General features: G+C 38.6%; 1 long non-coding RNA gene across 3 annotated transcripts in view; it reads left to right on the top strand.

Annotated features, from left to right (window-relative positions):
• Positions 1 to 16,679, top strand: part of LOC135968113 (uncharacterized) — a 96,530-nt gene extending 79,851 nt beyond the window's left edge. For 2 of the 3 annotated variants that reach the window (XR_012426977.1, XR_010582600.2), the window contains exons 4-5: positions 13,533 to 13,736; positions 15,889 to 16,679. This is a non-coding gene — a long non-coding RNA (uncharacterized lncRNA). The remainder of the gene's footprint in view (positions 1 to 13,532; positions 13,737 to 15,888) is intronic. The other variant, XR_012426978.1, reaches the window with a different exon arrangement.
• The last annotated feature ends 3,233 nt before the right edge of the window (positions 16,680 to 19,912 follow it).

Here is a 19,912-nt window from a genome sequence, read left to right on the forward strand (position 1 = left end):
CACCTTCAGTGAAGCCCTTCTCCCAGAATTGCCCCCAGAATTGCCACCTTGCCCAAGGTCATGCTGCCCCCATGAAAGCAGCCTGTATCAATGACTGGTTGGTTAGAGAGGGGGCGTAGAGGCCCCCGGCCCTTGCCTTAAGGCAGAGTGACTCAGAGGGGTCATTCCAGCTCTGAGCACATGGGGGATCATTTGAGCAGCTCAACTCCTTCATCTGCCCAGCCCTAAGTCCTTCACTCCCCGATAGGTATTTACCCCAAGGTCACTCCCCATTGTATTTCTTGCAAGGAAATCTTTGTCAGGGTCTGGTTTCTGGGAGGTACCCAGCCACAGTGGCATTAAATACTTATATAATAGAATTTGGAGGCCTAGGTTTTGTCTTGCTCTGGCCGCCATGTTAAGTTACCTCTCTCAGCTGCATTTAAAGCTAAAGGTTGGACTAGATCCCCAAAGTAACTTACATCTCTAAAAGTCTATGATGTGTCACAACAAGCGCTCAATCTTGATTGCTCTTCTAAAAATCATAACTATTATCAATGGAAAAGAATGTGGAATCAAAATTCAATGACTTGATGGCCGGCATGGCAGCTTATGCCTGCTATCTCAATGCTTTGGGAGACCAAGGTGGGAGGATCACTTGAGGCCAGGAGTTCAAGACCAACCTGGGCAATATAGTGAAACCCCCATTTATTTAAAAAAAAAAAAAAAAAAAGCCCAAAAATTCAGTACTTCAATTCGGTTACTAGTGTGTCTGGCAATACAAAATAGATTTTCCCACAAATATCCAAATATCCCTTTGACAAAACAAGATATGACTGTAAGTCATCCATATTCTGAGTTTAATTCCACAGCTTTCAGCTCCTTTCTTTTCTCTGAAAGGTTTGTAGGTACAGAGGTAAAACCACTCAATATCTCATTTCCATTTAGAATATGGCTAATGGTCTCATAGACGGTTGGTTAAATCCATCTGGAATCAGATATTTCAGAATCAAATAATACTGTATTAGTATTCTTAAGTGGTGAATTTTAAAAGAAAGAAAGGACTCTTTTATAACAATTTAACAAAGATAATATGAAAACAATTGTGACCAGTTTACGGAATGAAATACACATATATGAGCTACGAGATCACTAATTATGCTACATGACTCCACTACTTAAGGCTTCACATCCTTTGTGTCTTGTTTTATCCTCTTGCTTTTTCTGATGTAGATGTATTAAAGCCATCGCAGTGCTTGCATCAACCCTCTCCTTCTTGGTAGGTAGCTTAAGAGAACTTAAACTTCCTCTGAAAGAGGCACATTGTCTGCTACCACCACCAGCACCAGGTCATTCTTGCTAGGATAAAGTGGGGCTTTTCTTTGTTATCATTGTTGTGTTTTTGTTTTTATAGTGATGAGAAAGAATCTTGGTCCCTGTCCTATAGAGGCAAAGACAAATGGGAAAATATGTTCTCTCCTTTGTTTCTTTGCATATGCTGTTCCCTCTGCCTGGAACACTTCTCCACCATTTTTTCATCTGGTTAATTCTTTTTCCCAGATTCAAGCAATTCTCCGTCTTCAGCCTCCCAAGTAGCTGGGATTACGGGTGCCCACCACCACGCCCAGCTATTTTTGTATTTTTACTAGAGATGAGGTTTCGCCGGGTTGGCCAGGCTGCTCTCAAACTCCTGACCTCGAGTGATCCACCCATCTCAGCCTCCCAAAGTTCTGGGATTACAGACGTGAGCCACTGTGCTTGGCCCTTCTGGTTAATTCTTAACATTTTTCACATCCTTAAAACTCTCAACTCTGACATGATATCCCCACAGAAAAGCTTTCTGATGCCCCAGCATGGGTTAGGAGGCTTCCACAGTCTCCCACAAACTCCTGTCATGTTCTTACGCAGACAGTCATTTGTCTGTCTCCTTGCTCTGACTAGGCTGAGCAACTTAAGGCCAGGATGGCAGACCTCAGCTTTTTAGCCTTAGTACCTAGCACTTAGGTGTCTGCTACATAATATGTGCTAAATATGGGGTAATTAAATTAATGATGATGAAAAAACCCAGTAATCTTTACAAACCAGGAGGACTCTTTTCGAACAGCCATGCCATTGCTCTAACAAGCAAAGATATGTACTGTACTGAAAATCGTCATTTAAAAATGGCATAATAAGCCAAATTTTATTAGAGCCCTTTTTCTCTCTTCCTGGGTACTAAATTGCTATGGAAGTTACATAAAAGAACACAACTAAGTTAAATGGTGAGAAATTAAAATAAAATGTCATATTGTCTCAATGAGGTAACCATGGAGCTAGTAATACTGGTCCAAAAAGTCTAACAGACAACAGCCAGGCTGGAGTCATTTTTACACAGCAGCACTGATTTTACTCCTTTATAGAACTGTGGGGGAGAAAGATTAATTCCTCCACATTATAAGTATTTTACAGAATACCTTTTAAAACGACAAAGACATTGTCTCTGGTTGTTACGGAGAAACAAGAGATGTTAATCAAAGTTAAGTGAGTGGTTTTGGTTAATGCTGGGGGATTTACTGCTATGATAATCCAGGCTATGGTTTAGGGTCACCTGAGAGTCAGGTGTGTGGGTTTTTTTAGGATCACGTTACCATATCAACCTTCAGTAGGCAGGGAAGGAAGACTTTAGTAAGAATGCGTAAAAATGGTCCCTCCCCAGGAAAAGAGTTTCAGCTTTTCTTTCTGCTTTACCTCCCACTCTGATGATCTTTGGTATATTCACCACACACGGGTGTCTGCAGCTCCCTCTCCCATCACACATACAGCCTCATCTTCACCCAGCCAGGGACCTCATGCTTTCTCCCGAGCCTGTTAGACCTGGAGCCAGTGAGGCCATAACCGTGAGGGTATAAATGGTCCAGAAAGTTGAACTTGTGATCCTAGGCAGGGCCATCAGTATTCTAATAGATAAGGTCTTAATCCAAGAAAACAAATTCCTGATTTTCAAAGTTTCAGGCATCAATAAGCAAGCAATGGAAAGGGTTTTTGGGCCTTGCCCATGGCAGCTTAGACTTAGACGGCTGATGCACCATACATTTTAGGTTCTTTTCTCTTTTTTTTTTTTTTTTTCTATTTTTTAAAAATGTCTCTTCCTTCCTCCGTAAAAATTTGCCTAGGGTTGTGGCCCCTTAAAAAATTATAATCGGCTGGTCATGGTGGCTCATGCCTGTAATCTGGGAGGCCGAGGCAGGTGGATCATGAGGTCAGGAGTTCAAGACCAACTTGGCCAAGATGGTGAAACCCCATCTCTACTAAAAATACAAAAATTAGCCAGGCTTGGTGGCGGGTGCCTTTAATCCCAGCTACTCGGGAGGCTGAGGCAGAGAATTGCTTGAAGCCGTGAGGCGGAGGTTGCAGTGAGCCGAGATCGTGCCACTGCACTCCAGCCTGGGCAACAGAGCAAGATTCTGTCTCACAAAAAATAAAAATAAAAATTTGCAATCACGTGTACTGCTTTGAGGAAAATTCACAGTTATGAAAACCTCAGGGTAATCTTTCATCCCAACATTTCACATTATCTGAAATTATCAAAAATTAATATGGTTACAACCGTATTAATACTATTAATACTATAATAATATTACAACCATGTGGTTACAACCTCCTACTCCCCAAATCTGATCAGAGTTTTGAAGTTAACAGTGTTTCCCCAGCTAATATCATTCTGGAAAAAAAAATCAGCATTCAATCAAGTTTAGACAAGATTTTTTTTGGTTGTTGTTTAAGATTGCTGCAGTGGTTTCATATTAGACTCCCTTACCCCTTTCCAAATTGTTTACAATCACCCCTCCTTCCCCAGAGGTTTTAGAATGACTCATCAACTTTCCTTTTTCAACTACACTATTAAATTAGGATACAGCCTGGAACCTAACATTTGTTCTTACAAGCATTTCTTTCATGTCATCAGCTGTAATAGAAACCAGAAATTCAGTAGGCAGGCCTTATCTCCAACAAAGCAGAAGCGGGACATCCAGGCCTGCACGTCTGCCATTGTACACCATTTAAATACACTTAAGATTCATTTTTAAGGGTTGGAGAACTAGTGCTAAAATAGAAAAAGGCTAAATTAAATGTATATGAAAATTCGTAATTTAATTCAGAAGAAACATACGTCATTTATACTGAGTAAAAAGTTCAAAACAGCTTCTTCCTCTGATTGTTAATCTTATGTCCAATGCCTTTAAAAGACATCCACATGTTAAACAGTGATTTTCAAAATCCAGCTTCAAGAAATTAAAGACGCTTTTAATCCTTTCTTTTTCTTTTCTTGAGACGGAGTTTCCCTCTTGTCACCCAGGCTGGAGTGCAGTGGCATAATCTTGGCTCACTGCACTGAACCTCTGCCTCTCAGGTTCAAGCGATTCTCCTGCCTAAGCCTCCCAAGTAGCTGGGAATACAGGCGCCCACCACCATGCCCAGCTAATTTTTTTGTATTTTTACCCAGCTAATTTTTTTATATTTTTAGTAGAAATGGGGTTTCACCATATTGGCTAGACTGATCTCGAACTCCTGACCTCAGGTGATCTGCCCACCTCGGCCTCTATAAAAATCCATGATTATAATAACAGCTGCCATTTAGTGGCATATTATTATGAAAATCAAACCTTTATCAAAAGATATAACTGAGATGTAAAAGCACCTAGCATCATTCATGAATTCATTCATCCATTCCACAAATAATGCTCTCACTCTGCCACTATCCTAGGGACTAGGGATGTAGCAGTGGACACAATGTACCAAAACCCCTGTCATGTGGAGCTTTTATTACAGAGAGGGTGAAGTGAGAGAGATTATAAACAAAATACATCAATAAATATACAGTAAGTTAGATAGTGAAATGCTATAGAGAAAATAGAGGTGGGAAGAAAACTACTGAGTAATGGGAGTGGGGAGGAAGTTAGAACTTTAAGTAGGGTGGTCAGGGAAGGTGGTATTTGAGTAAGCCATGCGGGAGATATGACTTTGAAGGAGAGGAGGACTCCAGGCAGAGGACACCATAAATACCAAGGTTGTAAGGCAGGAATGCCTGGCAAGTTAAGTGACAGAACAGTCCAGTTTGCAGAATGAGTAAGGGGGAGAGAGTTAAGAGATAAAGTCATAGGAGGTGCCGAGGAGTGGGGGTGAGCAGGTTATATAAGCTTTGTAGAGCATTATGAAGACGTTGGTTTTTACTTTGAATGAGGTGGGAAGATTCTGAACAGAGAAGTGACATGATCGAACTTGATCCTTTAGAAGATTATTTTGACTGCTGTTTTGCAAATAGATTTCAGAAAGGCAAGAATGGAAGCAGGTAGATACTAGGTGCTCCAGAAACACTTGCTTATTGTAAATTGTATTTTTACATTAAGTTCTCTCTCCTTTTCTTTTTTAACTTACTCTACCTTTAAACAAATTTATTTATTTTCTTATTCTCCATGTATTTGGAGTGCAATATATTCACATTTGGAAGCAATACAATTGCATTTCTTTAAAACATGGAATAAGTTTCAGACTTTTCACCATCAGGTCAAACTGGTCTCTCATTTGATGTTTCAATTTCTTTTTCCTAATTTGGGCAAAGGGTTAAAAATAGTTTATTCTTCCTGAGCAGAAACAACTGCAAATAAACAGAAGTAGATAGGAGTAGCCATAACACTAATGGCCAACAACTTTTGAGTGTTCTACATACACTAGGCACAGTGCTAGGTGTTCAGCAATGAATTAACTCCTTTAATCTTCACAGTGACTTGCTGAGGTTGGTACTATTTATCATTCCCATTTTCATAGACAAGGAAGAGAAAAGTTAAAGAACTACTTGAGGTTACCCAGCTGGCACATGGCCAGGTGAAGATTGGAACAAAGCCTGTGGAGCTCAGAACTAGAACAGTTGACTGTCACATTTTATTACTCTTACCTCCCAGCAATCTAGTAAGGCCCCCACCAAGAGACTGAGGAGAGAGGGAAGACTTCAGGAAACTTGGACTGGAGAGTACGCTGTAAAGTGAGTCTGGTCCACATGATATTATCGTGGTCCATATCTGGAAGAATGATATGTTAACAGAAGGGACTGGAATGAAAAGACAAAAAGAGTCGAGACCACAGGATAACATATATCAGGGTTTTCCCAGCATTGCCCAGGGAATAGAGGGCTGTATTTATTGACCAGGAGTACCCTGATCACGCAGAGTAAGTATACTCTATTGCAGAATGGGACAGCACATTAGGTTTTTCTGCAGAGTGAATAAAACACTCCTCTAATCCCCCTGTGCTGGTTAATGAACAAATGGCATTTCTGTTTATAAATCAGCCTTTTGTGAGTTTGGTTTGCTTGAATCAGCACCTCCCCCTTCCCTATAACCCCCTCTCCCCCTCAATCCCCTACTATTCCTCTCCCATCTGCCTCCACTGCCCAGAGCTTCATCAGTCCCTCCACTTCCCCCCACCCTTGGGCTGAACTACAGTGACTATGAAAGCTGCCGGCTTGCACCAGTCAGCTAGCTCGCCAGCTTTACACACCACCATTCTGAGCGGCTGCTCTGAGTTGTTTACAGCATAATACAAATTTATCTGGGGAACGGCTTTTAAGTTATTTTTGTGCCATGGTTTTGATTTATTTAAGCTTATCCCATCTAATTGAAGAAGCTTAGTACATTTTGGTACAGAAATTTGATTTGTCATTTTGTGCTCTTGATCTGTTGCCTCCCAGGAATGTGTGGTTCCTATCTTATTTGCCATCTGACGCAGGGGAAAGCTTAGGTGGTGGACATTTATATTTTGTGCAGTTAATGTGGCATGGATTCTAGATTTATCTTTTGCTGTAACTTGGTGAGAAAATGCATTTGGAGTTTAAATAAACTGGTAACTGACAATATTGGAAAAGTACCAGAGTTTTTTCATCTGCTTCTCTCTCTGTTTTTGAACAGACTCCCAGACTCCTTCTCAGGTCTTAGCCTTCCATTTGACTCCTTAAAAGTACTTAGCACATTGTTTTGTTCACATAGATATATTTTTGTATATACTGCATATATTTCATATATCTGTCTCCCTGTGTGTGTGTGTGTGTGTGTGTATTATACAGGTATATACTTTTAAAATTTGTTTGTTTTTAAAACTCTGCTCTAACAGAATACAGCAGTTGCTTGCAGGGAGAAGAACATGGTGGCCAGGGAGCAGGGTGAAAGGAGATTTTATTTCATTGTGTATACTATTAACATTTTGACTTTTTGAAATTTGCATGGTATTTGTGAACCAGCTATTCAAGTTTACTAGTTGATTTACTTTCGAAATAAAACTATTTCAGATTGAAAGAAATTAATTTTCTCTTTATGCAGGGTCAAAAGCACCATATAATTTATGAATAAGAACTTGTTTTTTTAAAAAAAAAATTGGAATAATAGGCTGAGCACAGTGGCTTATGCTGGAATCCCAGCACTTTGGGAGGCTGAGGCAGGAGGGTCGCTTGAGCCCATGAGTTCAAGACCAGCCTGGTCAACAACAAGACCTCATCTTCACACACAAAAAATTTTTAATTCGCTGGGAGGCTGAGGTGGAAGGATCGCTTGAACCCAGAAGTTTGAGGCTGCAGAGAGTTATGATTACACCACTGCACTCCAACTTGGGGGACAGAGCAAGATTCTATCTCAAACAAATAAATAAAAGAATGAACTGAACATGAAATGTGGTAGGCCTGTGCAAAGAATCTACAAATCCTGACCGAGAGTCATAAAGACATAAATAAACGGAAGGATAAACTCTGTTTCTGAACATTTTAATATTGTAAAAAGTAAGTTCTTCCTAAATTCAAATATAAATTAAATGGTATCTCAATGAAAATCCCCCCAAAAATCTGGGAGGTGGAGGAAAAGGGGAAATGTGCCAAAATTGATATTTTAGAAATATTCAGGAATAAATGTGTAAGAATAATGGACATTTTGACAAAGAAGAGTACAGCTAAACATAAAATATAATTTTTAAAAATATAAAGAAGAGATAAGTCATATCAGATATCAAAATGCATTATAATTAATTTAATTAAAAGTATTGTACAGGTATAGAACTCACAGACAAAACAGGCAATTAAAATAAAAAGTCCAGAACTGATTTTAATTTACTGAAGAATTTTTATATATTAAAGACAGCATTTCGATTGAGAAGAGAAAGGAATGGATTATTTTGTAAATGTTGGAATTGCCAAATAATGAGAAAAACTAAAATTAGAGTCCCATCTCAGAGCTATAATCAAAAGTTTAGTAGGTTAAATATTTAAATAAAATTTGTTTTTAATGAATCCATAAATTGCTGAGAGAAAGTATAGTTTCCTGTTAGATCATTATCTTAGATGTCGGGTACAGAATGTCTTTTTTTAAGCAATGCAACATAGGTAGAATTATAAATAAAAAATGTTATACATTTGACTACTTGAAAACTCTTTGTGCCCAGAAAATCAAATTTAAAGTTAAGAAAAATTGGAGAAAAACTCATTAGATTATATGTAATTTTACATATATGATAAATATGTAGACAGAGCTCTTAAAACTCAATCAGAGAAATATTAGCATTCAATATTTTATGTTCAGAGGACATGAAAAGGCAATTCACAAAAAAAGCAATATGCATAGCCAATATGCATTTTATTTAAAAATTCAGGCTTACTAGAAATCAAAGAAATGCATCCAAAACCAAGATCTTGCTTTTCATCTATTTCACTAGCTAAGATGAAAAATAATTATGTATTCAGGGTGATAAGGGTGTGGGGAAAGGGTGTTCTCAACTACTGCTGGTGGGAATATAAATGGAAACAATTTAGCAATGAGTGTTTTTAAAAATCTTAAATATGTACATACTCTTGGATCTAGAAATCCCACGTCTAAGAATTTGTTCTACGGAAATAACCAGCTAAGTATACACAGATTTATTCACAGGGATGTCCACTGATGCACTGTTTATGTAAATAAAAAAAAGTTAACATTAAAACATTAACAATATGTTTAAGAGCAAGTTATTGACAAAATAAGTTATGATGTATCCATACTATAAAATAACATGCTTTTTTTTTTTTTTTTTTTTTTTTTTGAGACAGGTTCTTGCTCTGTCACCCATGCTGGAGTGCAGTGGTGTAAACGTGGCTCACTGTGGTCTCCACCTTTTTCTTTTTTTTTTATTGTATTTTAAGTTCTGGGGTACATGTGCACAATATGCAGGTTTGTTACATAGGTGTACATGTGTCATGGTGGTTTGCTGCACCCATCAACCCGTCATCTACATTAGGTATTTATCCTAATGCTATCCCTTCCCCTGCTCCCCACCACCCAACAGGCCCAGTGTGTGATGTTCCCCGCCCTGTATCCATGCGTTCTCATTGTTCAACTCCCACTTATGAGTGAGAACGTGCCGTGCTTGGTTTTCTGTTCTTGTGTTAGTTTGCTGAGAATGATGGTTTCCAGCTTCATCCATGTCCCTGCAAAGACATGAACTCATCCTTTTTTATGGCTGCATAGTATTCCATGGTGTATATGTGCCACATTTTCTTAATCCAGTCTATCACTGATGGGCATTTGGGTTGGTTCCAAGGCTTTGCTATTGTGAACAGTGCCACAATAAACGTACGTGTGCTTGTGTCTTTATAGTAGCATGATTTACAATCGTTTGGGTATATACCCAGTAATGGGATCCCTGGGTCAAATGATATTTCTAGTTCTATATCCTTGAGGAATCGCCACACTGTCTTCCACCATGGTTGAACTAATTTACACTCCCACCAACAGTGTAAAAGCGTTCGTGTTTCTCCACATCCTCTCCAGCATGTTGTTTCCTGACCTTTTAAAGATCGCCCTTTTAACTGGCATGAGATGGTATCTCATTGTAGATTTGATTTGCATTTCTCTGAAGATGAGTAATGATGAGCTTTTTTTTAATATGTCTGTTGGTTGCATAAATGTCTTCTTTTGAGAAGTGTCTGTTCATATACTCTGCCTACTTTTTGATGGGTGTTTTTTTTTTCTTGTAAATTTGTTTAAGTTCTTTGTAGATTCTGGGTGTTAGCCCTTTGTCAGAAGGATAGATTGCAAAGATTTTCTCCCATTCTGTAGGTTGCCTGTTCACTCTAATGATAGTTTCTTTTGCTGTGCAGAAGCTCTTTAGTTTAATTAGATCCCATTTGTCAATTTTGGCTTTTGTTGCTATTGCTTTTGGTGTTTTAGTCATGAAGTCTTTGTCTATGTCTATGTCCTGAATGGCATTGCCTAGGTTTTCTTCTAGGGTTTTTATGGTGTTAGATCTCATGTTTAAGTCATTAATCCATCTTGAGTTAATTTTTGTATAAGGTGTAAGGAAGGGATCCAGTTTCAGCTTTTTGCATATGGCTAGCCAGTTTTCCCAATATCATTTATTAAATAGGGAATCCTTTCCCCATTGCCTGTTTTTGTCAGGTTTGTCAAAGACCACGTGGTTGTAGATGTGTGGTGTTATTTCTGAGGCCTCTGTTCTGTTCCATTGGTCTATATATCTGTCTTGGTACCAGTACCATGCTATTTTGGTTACTGTAGCCTTGTAGTATAGTTTGAAGTCAGGTAGTGTGATGCCTCCAGCTTTGTTCTTTTTGCTTATCATTGTCTTGGCTGTCTCGGCTCTTTTTTTGGCTCCATATGAAATTTAAAGTAGTTTTTTCCAATTCTGTGAAGAAAGTCAGTGGTAGTTTGATGGAGATAACATTGAATCTATAAATTACTTTGGGCAGTATGGCCATTTTCACAATATTGATTCTTCGTGAAAGAAAAATCAGTACTGTGACAATGTGGAGTCTCACACTATCACCCAGGCTGGAGTGCAGTGGCGTGATCTTGGCTCACTGTAACCTCCGCCTCCTGGGATCAAGCGATTCTCTTGCCTTGACTAAGTAGTAGCTGTGGTTATAGGTGCCCTCCACCACGCCCAGCTAATTTTTTGTATTTTTAGTAGAGATGGGTTTCACAATGTTGATCAGGCTGGTCTCGAACTCCTGACCTCTTGATTTGCCTGCCTCGGCCTCCCAAAGTGCTGGCATTATAGGTGTGAGCCACCATGCCTGGCCAATTCTCCACCTTTATGCATCTATTACATAATATTTTAATGGTGTGCTTATGGCATGGACTATATTTGTTATATTTTGGTAAGTTAAATTATAAAATGAGAAATATAGTTAAAAATTATAAAATCTATATGCATTATTTTGGCAAAAGTATGAAAGCAAATAAATTACCATGATATATGCTTTATGAATTATGGATAATTTTTCTTTTTCATTTATCTTATTTACATCTTTCTACAATTATGTAGTAAAAATGACTTTCGGCATGGTGCAAAGGTTCACGTCTGTAATCCCAGCTCTTTGAGAGGCCAAGGCAGACAGATCGCTTGAGCTCAGGAGTTCAAGGCCAGCCTGGGCAACATGATGAAACCTTGTCTCTACAAAAATACAAAAGAAAATTAGCCGGGAGTGGTGGCACACGCCTGTAGTCCCAGCTATTCAGGAGGCTGAGGTGGGAGACTCGCCTGAACCTGGGGAGATAGAGGCTGCAGTGAGCCATGATGGTGCCAATGCAATTCCAGCCTCAGTGACAGAATGAGAGCCTGTCTCAAAACAAAACAAAACAAAACAAAACAAAAAAAACCTTTCAACAAGAATGACAAAATTCAAAGACTGAAAAGGAAATAATGGGGAAATAACCATCAAAAATAGGAGAATCCTGAAGACAGATCCTCTTTGTAATTGAATCTCTGAATGTAAGCTAGGCTATGTTGGTGCTATGTAAAAATACTTTTGACTTTGCCAAACACTGAGCTACAGCTACCCAAGTGGCATAAGGGAAAAGTCTGAACATAGTTTGCGAATTTCTACTTCCACAGCATTATTTAAATGTCTAACTAATTTTTATTACATAATTGTAGAAAGATGTAAATAAGATAAATGAAAATAAATATTACCTGTAAGTCATAAACCACATATCATGGTGATTTATTTACTTCCATACTTTTGCCAAAATGTTGTTTATAGAATTTATAAATTTTTAACTATTTTTTCATTTTATAATTTAACTTACCAATATATAATAAATATAGTCCATGCCAATAAGCACACCATTAAAATATTATGTAATAGATGCATGAAAGTGGAGAGTGCAGTGAGCTGTGTTTGCACCACTGCACTCCAGCCTGCGTGATAGAGCAAGGCCCTGTCTCAGAAAAAAAAAAAAAAAAAGGATGCATGATATTTATAGTATGGATACATCATAACTTACTTCATCAATAACTTGCTATTAAACATACCATTAATGTTTTAATGTTATCTTTTTTTAAGTTGTTGTAAAGAATCTCAAAAAGTGAAGCCTCAATAAGTTTCGATGATGGAAACGAATTAGTAGAAAGGATCTATGATCTAGGAATTGTTATGTGTATGATAAATCAACTCAGCATCAAAGGCCTGTATTTTAGATGCAGCCACAGAATCCACACTGAGGAATTCTTAAGGAGCTCTGCTGAAGTGGCAAACTCATTTTATTTACTCTCCATTTTTTCCAACTATACCCTGCCTGAAGCTGGGCTCCCTGTTGTTATACATCTTTAAGAAACAAAAATAAATTCTAGCATAATGGGATCAAAACTTGGTAGTCTCTTATGGTGATGAATTCAGAGATCAGTTATAATGAGCAAAGAGACTACTTCCTGCGACAGCCAAAATCATATGGTACCAAACAGACCTAAGATATTTCTCTTCCATGAATGTATGTGTGATATATGCAAAGTGCATACAGCAAGCCCTGGGAGTGTCTGATCATGTATTCTGTATTTTGAGCATTATCCACCATGTTTGCTTTTTTTGCACTGTGGCTTAACCTACACAAAATATAGAGAAATCTGCATCGTTTGATTATTGATTGCTTGAATATGCTATTAATGAGGTCTTCTACTGTCTTAGGTTGGGTTCCCCAGGAAGTAGATTCTGAGACAGAGAGTTGTGTGCAGGAGTCTATTGGGAAAACATTTGTGAGGGCATGAGGAAGTAGGACAGTGGCAGAGTTTGGCCTGAGGTGACCTCTTGGGGAGGGGCGCTCAGGAGGTGGGATGGCTCATTCAGGTTGTGTGGAATTGAGTCAAGAGGACTGGGTCTTTGCATCTCCCACGCCTGTTGCAGCCACCCCCTCACCCCTATGGATAGGAGACCTTGGGAGAGGCCACTTCCTTCATCGAAGGCAAGTCTTTGGGAGGCCTCAGTTGTAACCTGTCAGCAGCCAACACTCTCTGCACCAGAGAGTAAGAGGGTCTCCAGCCTGAAGGGGAATCTGGGCTGGGTGCTATGCGATGGACCAAATGTTTGTGTTCTTCCAAAATGTATATGTTGAAACCCTAATCCTCAGTGTGGTGGTATTTGGAAATGAGGCTTTGAAAGGTAATTAGGTTTAAATTAAGTTATGAGGGTGAAGCCCCTGTGATGAGATTAATGCCCTTATAAAAAGAGGAGTAGACAAGAACACATACTCTCTCTCTCTCTCTCTGCACGCGAGGACCAAGCAAAGGCCTTGTGAGGACATAACCAGGAAGAGAGTGCTCACCAGAACCTGACCATACCAGCACCTTGATCTCAAACTTCCAGCTTCCAGAACCATGAGAAATCAATGTTTGTTGTTTTAACCACCCAGTCTATAGAAATTTGTTATAGCCACCCCAGCTGACTACCACATTGGGCATCACAGCAAACACTACAACCAGTAAGTCTCTGCTTGTATTAACAGTGGGACATTTCCAAAGCCTGTCCTACTCAGGATAAATGCACAAAAGAAAAATTAGTAGTTTCAGGCAGAATTCTTAAGAGAGCAGTTTTGCGTTTTTTACCAAGTAATACTTATTTAACTTCTAGGGCAGTAAAATAAGAAAAATTATTACTCTCCACCTCCTGCCATTATGAATTTAGGAAATGTAGAAAGGTATTCTGTTAATAAAGATGTGAACTTGTTGTTAAAGAGAAAATGTTTATGTTGCATCTGTTTCCCTGTGTTTTGGCCACTGCAAGATTCTGTCCTGTAATTTATAAAGCACAGAAGTTTATTTTTCGCAATTCCAGAGGTTGAGAAGTCCAACATCAAGCCTCTGGCAGGTTTGTTGTCTGGTAAGGGGCAGGTTCTCTGCTTCCAAGACTGTGCTCTTTTGCTGCATCTTCTGAAGGGAAGGACAAGAGGGCCGAAGGCTACGTGAAACCTCTTTTATGAGTTCCTTAATTCCATTCTTGAGGGGAGGAGCCTTTATAGACTAATCATCTTTTAAATGCACCAACTCTTAATGCCATCACATGAGCCATTATGTTTCAACACCCAAATTTTGGAGGGGACACACTCAAACTATAGCAGTCCTTTTGCATTTTGTTCAGGATATCAAAAAGGCCACTTATATTTCATAGGAAATAGTGGGAAAGCTTGCATTCAAACTTTATCTTGAAAAATGCAATACAAATTGTGAAATCATGTTTATTATATTTCATATGTAATGAAATGTAGGCTATAATGATATCTAGATACTTATTCCTAGAACTAAGAATAAATGGATTGGAATTTGGGGATGTAATTTTTCCAATGAAATTTTATAATAGCCCAAATGACATTCTTCACTTTATAGTTTATTTGTACAGCATGATAGTGAAGATGAACATTTTGACAAAAATGTTCGAGGATTTTATGAACTTTTCCCAGGGGCTCTCAGTCCTTTAATTTTGAACTCATTATTTTTGGAAACATCTCTGCTGTCATTATCCTCCTTGATGTTTCTCTAGTTGTAGACATGTTTACTTCGACACCTAAGAGGCATGCCAGTATTAAAAATGTGTCCAGAACAGAAACCTTGATTCTGTTTTCCTTGCACTCTCTTCCTACCTTCACTCTAACTTCTCTTCTCCTCCAGTTGCTGAAGACAAATATCTAGGAATTATTCTTTATTTCTTTTTTTCTCTCACACACTATATCCACCAGCAAGTCCAGTTGGCACCACACCCCTGAACTCACCATTTCTCACCAGCTCCATTGCTACCTCCAAGTAATTGCCAGCCACCTTCAGCCCTTGCCTGAACTACTTTGGTGACTTCCTAAATGGGCTCCAGCTTCTACTCTATTTCCCTACAATCTACTCTCCTTAGAGCTGCCAGAGTGATTTTTAAATGGATTTGTTTGTATTAACTACTACATTGACAAGGTTCAAAATTTCACACACTGTAAAAAGAGATGTTCAGAGAAGTCTTGCATTCACTCCTGCACTTCTCACCCCAACCCTCCCTCCAATGATATCCCTTCCATCCATATACTTTTAAAATCCTCCTTGGGTTTTTAAGGCAATTACAAGCATATTCAAATATATTTTCTCCCACCTTATTACACAAAAGATAGCCTACCATATACACTGTTCTACATCTTGCTTTCTTTCCCTTGCCATATGTCCTAAAGCTCTTTCCATATGTATCACTACATAGAGAGCTTCCTTATTTGTTTTGACAGCTGCATGTCATACCATTGTTTATTTAACCAGGCCCCTTTTGCTGAATATGGGAGTCATATCCATTTTTTGCTCTTACAAATAATACAGCAATAAATAACCTTATACATGTGTTGTTTCTACATGTGGATATGCATCTATGAGATAGAATCATAGAAATACAATTGCCAGATTATATATTTTATTGTATTTGCCAATTTCAAAATGAAAATTTTAAAGGTGAATCTGATGATCAGTTCTTCTGCTTAAAAGACAATCCGAATGAAAACCATTAGTGAAACCCATAAGGCCTCCCTAATTTGGCCCTTGTCTACCTCTTCAATACTGAAACTATGCCCAAAAGAGTTAAAGAAACCAATGACTAACAAATTCTTGACTTTGCAGGATGACAGACTAAAAAAAGAAACAACCTGCTGAAAGGCTGAAACGCCCTCTGCTTATCACATAAAAGAAATGGCTGAAATCCTTTGGAACCAATATGACCAACTGGAGTCGGTGCAGAAGGAGCTTGCTGACAGCACAGCCTGAATTTCCACCGTATGTTTCATACCAACTCCCCCTGAATTTGCACATGTGACACATGAGATAGCATGAAGAGATAACTGAGCATGCCCAAAGACTTTCCAGACTTTTGCTTTCCTTCCACCAATCACCTGCTAATCTCAGAATCCACCCCCTGAAACTTTTCTAATAAAAATACTGCTTTGAAGCCAGTACAGGGAGACAGATTTGAGCTTGACTTCTGTCTCCTTGGGATTGACTTTCAATACAAAGCTTTTCTTTTCTCAAAAACATGGTGTCATAGCATGGGCTTCTAGTGCATTGGACAGTGAGCCCCTTTTACTCGATAACAATATCAGCTATGTTTTTCTCCCTCTTTCACTGTGGACTAAACATTCAACTTTCTTTTATTAATCCTATAAAATCCTATACCATTTGCAAGATTTGCTTTATGCACATTGGCAATACAGTACAAATACAGTGTGTTTGATTTGCACTGTAGTTGTACTGTATTGCCACTCTGTATAAAAATCCAGTCACCAGCTAGATACCTACCTAACAAAAAAGTTGCTCCTAGAAGGAAGGAAGCAAAGCTAATATTTAATGGATATGACTGTTTGAGTGGCTTTTATAAGCAGTCATTTGATAAATAAACATTTCTAGGTTATGATGACTTTTAGTCTCCTATACTGCTTCAGACTTCAGGGACTCAGATAATGAATGCTGAGATAATGTGGATGTTTTATCATTCTGTAGCATTCTGATCATGGATTCCAGATACATAAAGGTAAAGTTCTAACCTTATAAAGAAACAACATGGTCAGTGAAAGAGCACTGGGCTGGAAATTACAAGTTCCACGTCCCAGTGCAGAATCTGCCACTAAGTAAGCTGTGAAGGCTTAGGCAAGCCATTTCACTTTTCTCTGGCCCATTTTATTTGTATGAAGAGAAAGAGAAAGGAATTCATTGTGATTCTCAACCTTTTCACTCCCCAAAGATTCCCTTTATTCCTCCCCCCATTTTCATATGTTGAGAAATTGTGTCTACTAAAATATATTCATTAGTAGTTTGTTCATGTTCTCATGTTCATTGCTTATTATTAGTATAGTCATGTTCATTGTTAATTTATCATATATATATAATTTCCAATTCAGCTTAGCATTAAAAAATCAATTGACATTGGTTGAGTTGATGTAATACCCTCCAAGGCAAAGAAACCAGATTAATTTGTCTGGGTGGTTAATCTTAATTCCTAAGAATTACGAGGCTGCAGGTTGGGACTCTCTGCATCCAGTTGATTGTAATTTTTTTGTTTTGTTTTGTTTTGTTTTTACAAGTCTGAGAGTCAATGCTATTTATATTTGTATTTCTATTCAGTCCAGTGCTTGTACAAATGGTACCTCAGAGGGTCCTGTGGGTTCAGCAAAGTAGCTCGGGAGCAGAAATGGGTGTGGGAAAAGAGGAGTCTTAGGACCCCGAAACCTATTTCATCTAGAGCAGCCTCACTTTTCTCTGCTCTAAATGCTAGATTCTGCTTAAGATTTTCTTTTTCGTTTCCTTTTTTTTTTTTTTTTTTTGAGACAGAGTCTGGCTCTGTTGCCCAGGCTGGAGTGCAATGGTGCAATCTTGACTCACTACCACCTCCGCTTCCTAGGTTCAAGTGATTCTCCTGCCTCAGCCTCCCAAATAGCTGGGATTACAGGTGTGTGCCACCACGCCCAGCTGATTTTTGTATTTTTAATAGAGACAGATTTTCACAATGTTAGCCAGGCTGGTCTCGAACTCCTGGCCTCAAGTGATCCACCCGCCTCAGCCTCCCAAAGTGCTGGGATTACAAGTGTGAGCCACCAAGCCTGGCCTTAAGATTTACTTTGAAGGAAGGGTTTAAACCATCAAAATAATTTGAAAAATATAACTTAAACTCAATTATATAGATGAGAATAATGAGGCATAGAAAAATTAAATGAAACTGTTCCAAGGTTACAGAGTTAATTAATGGCAAAATACTCATTCAGTCAATCAACAAATATTTATTGAACACTGTAGAAATAAAAATTGTAAAGCTAAAGCTTTGATTTGGTCTTAGTTGAAAAACAATCTCTGAGTCACTGTATTGGATCAGAAGCATTAGGATGAAAGAATCTTGTTTTCATAAATTGATGGAGAACTGACATTATCATGTATGTTACTATTGTTCAATAAGACAAGGAAGAGAGGGCAGGGGCATATTTGCATTCAGGTGACCACAGCAGGCTGGGGACAGGCCAGGTTTGGTAAAGGGCTTGTTTCAATTTAAATCTATGGTGGCTCAGGCTCTGATGGTCATACTATTGCTCTCATTAATGTGCACAGGGAAGGAGCCAAGAGCCCCACTTGACCTAAGATTAACATTCAGGTTTTGTTTCATTTCCCAGAGAAAATATGTGATTAGCACCAAACCTGGAAAAACCCGTGGCTATAGAATATGTGTGATTTAATCTATAAAATATGTTTGTAGAAGTCAATTGGTTGTACTTGTTCAACTTAAGAAGTTCACTGGCATTATAATAACTTATCCATGACTGGGTATTGCATATGTTCTCCTGGTAGTCCAAAAGTTATAGCCCTTCTGATTTTAACTTTCTCTTTACGAACTGTTTGCAATAAAGCTCATCATTAGCAGATTCAAATCCAAATATAACACAAAGCTTTGTTCTTGGCCAGCACCGGTCAAGAGCCAGCCCTTCTAGGCACGGAGGATACAGCAATGAACATGTTGGGAGAGTTTCCTGTTTCTATGAACTAGCCCCGGGTCTCTTGCTTTCTGGTCCAATTCTGTTTCCAACACAGCCTGCAAGGTTGAAGACGCATTCTACTGTTCTGCAAATACCTGTCATTACAGCCTATGTTTATATCTCCACATTATTTATTCATTTATTCAACAAATATTTGTTGAATAGCTTCCATTACCAGACTTTACTAAGTGCTGGGCATCTTGATATGAATTAGCTTTCAAGGTGCTCACAGACTTATGAGAACATAGACTCGGACACAAATTTTAAACCAGCATAGTGAGTACAACAGTGGGAGGGGAACAAGGTTCAGTCATAATACACAGCAGCAACTGATTAACTCCCGGTGGCATGATATCCGTGCTTGATTTTGAAAGGTTACTAGAGGTTTCCTGGGCAAACCAATGATAGTGGGAGTGCGAATGGCATATGGAAAGCGACAGAGGCAAGAGAGAACATGGCTCATTCGGAGAACCACACCCTGGTTTGAAGGAATATAAAGTACAAGGTGGCAGGCAATTGATGACAGGTAGGCAACTGATGGAATTTCAATCTAATGGCCTCTGTTTTCTCCGTGAGATAAGAGTGACAGGATATTTTGAAACGTAGGCAAAAGCTGGGTAGGAAACTTGGAGGGAGGTTTAAAAAGACTGCTGAATTGTTTGTAAAACAGAAAAGATTGGGAAAAACCTAAAGGCCCATCAATAGGGAACTGGCTTAACAGATTACAGTCCACCCATGCAATGGAATACCACACAGCCAGGAAAAAAGATATGTATTGATAGATATTGATATGAGAAGATCTGTAAGACATAAATTGTTTAGTGAAAAAAAAGAACACATATGTGTTCCTTTACGTTTTATGCAAAAGGCAGTAAAAGAAAAAAAATTTCCTAATATGCATAAAATGTCCCTGGAAGAATGCAGCGGTAAGTCACAGTGTTGGTGGCCCAGGGATAGAGAATCTGGATGGCTAGGAGAAAACGGTTGAGAGAATTGACACTGTACACTTCTGAATTTTTGAGTCATAGGACTGTATTATTTATTCAAAATGAATTAAAAACAAAAATCTCTAAAATCCTTTTGGTAAAATATAAAAGAATAATTGCTGAGGTCAATGGAAAATCAAATTACTA

The sequence above is a fragment of the Macaca fascicularis genome, chromosome 17, assembly GCF_037993035.2.
Source record: "Macaca fascicularis isolate 582-1 chromosome 17, T2T-MFA8v1.1".
NCBI classification, from domain to species: domain Eukaryota; kingdom Metazoa; phylum Chordata; class Mammalia; order Primates; family Cercopithecidae; genus Macaca; species Macaca fascicularis.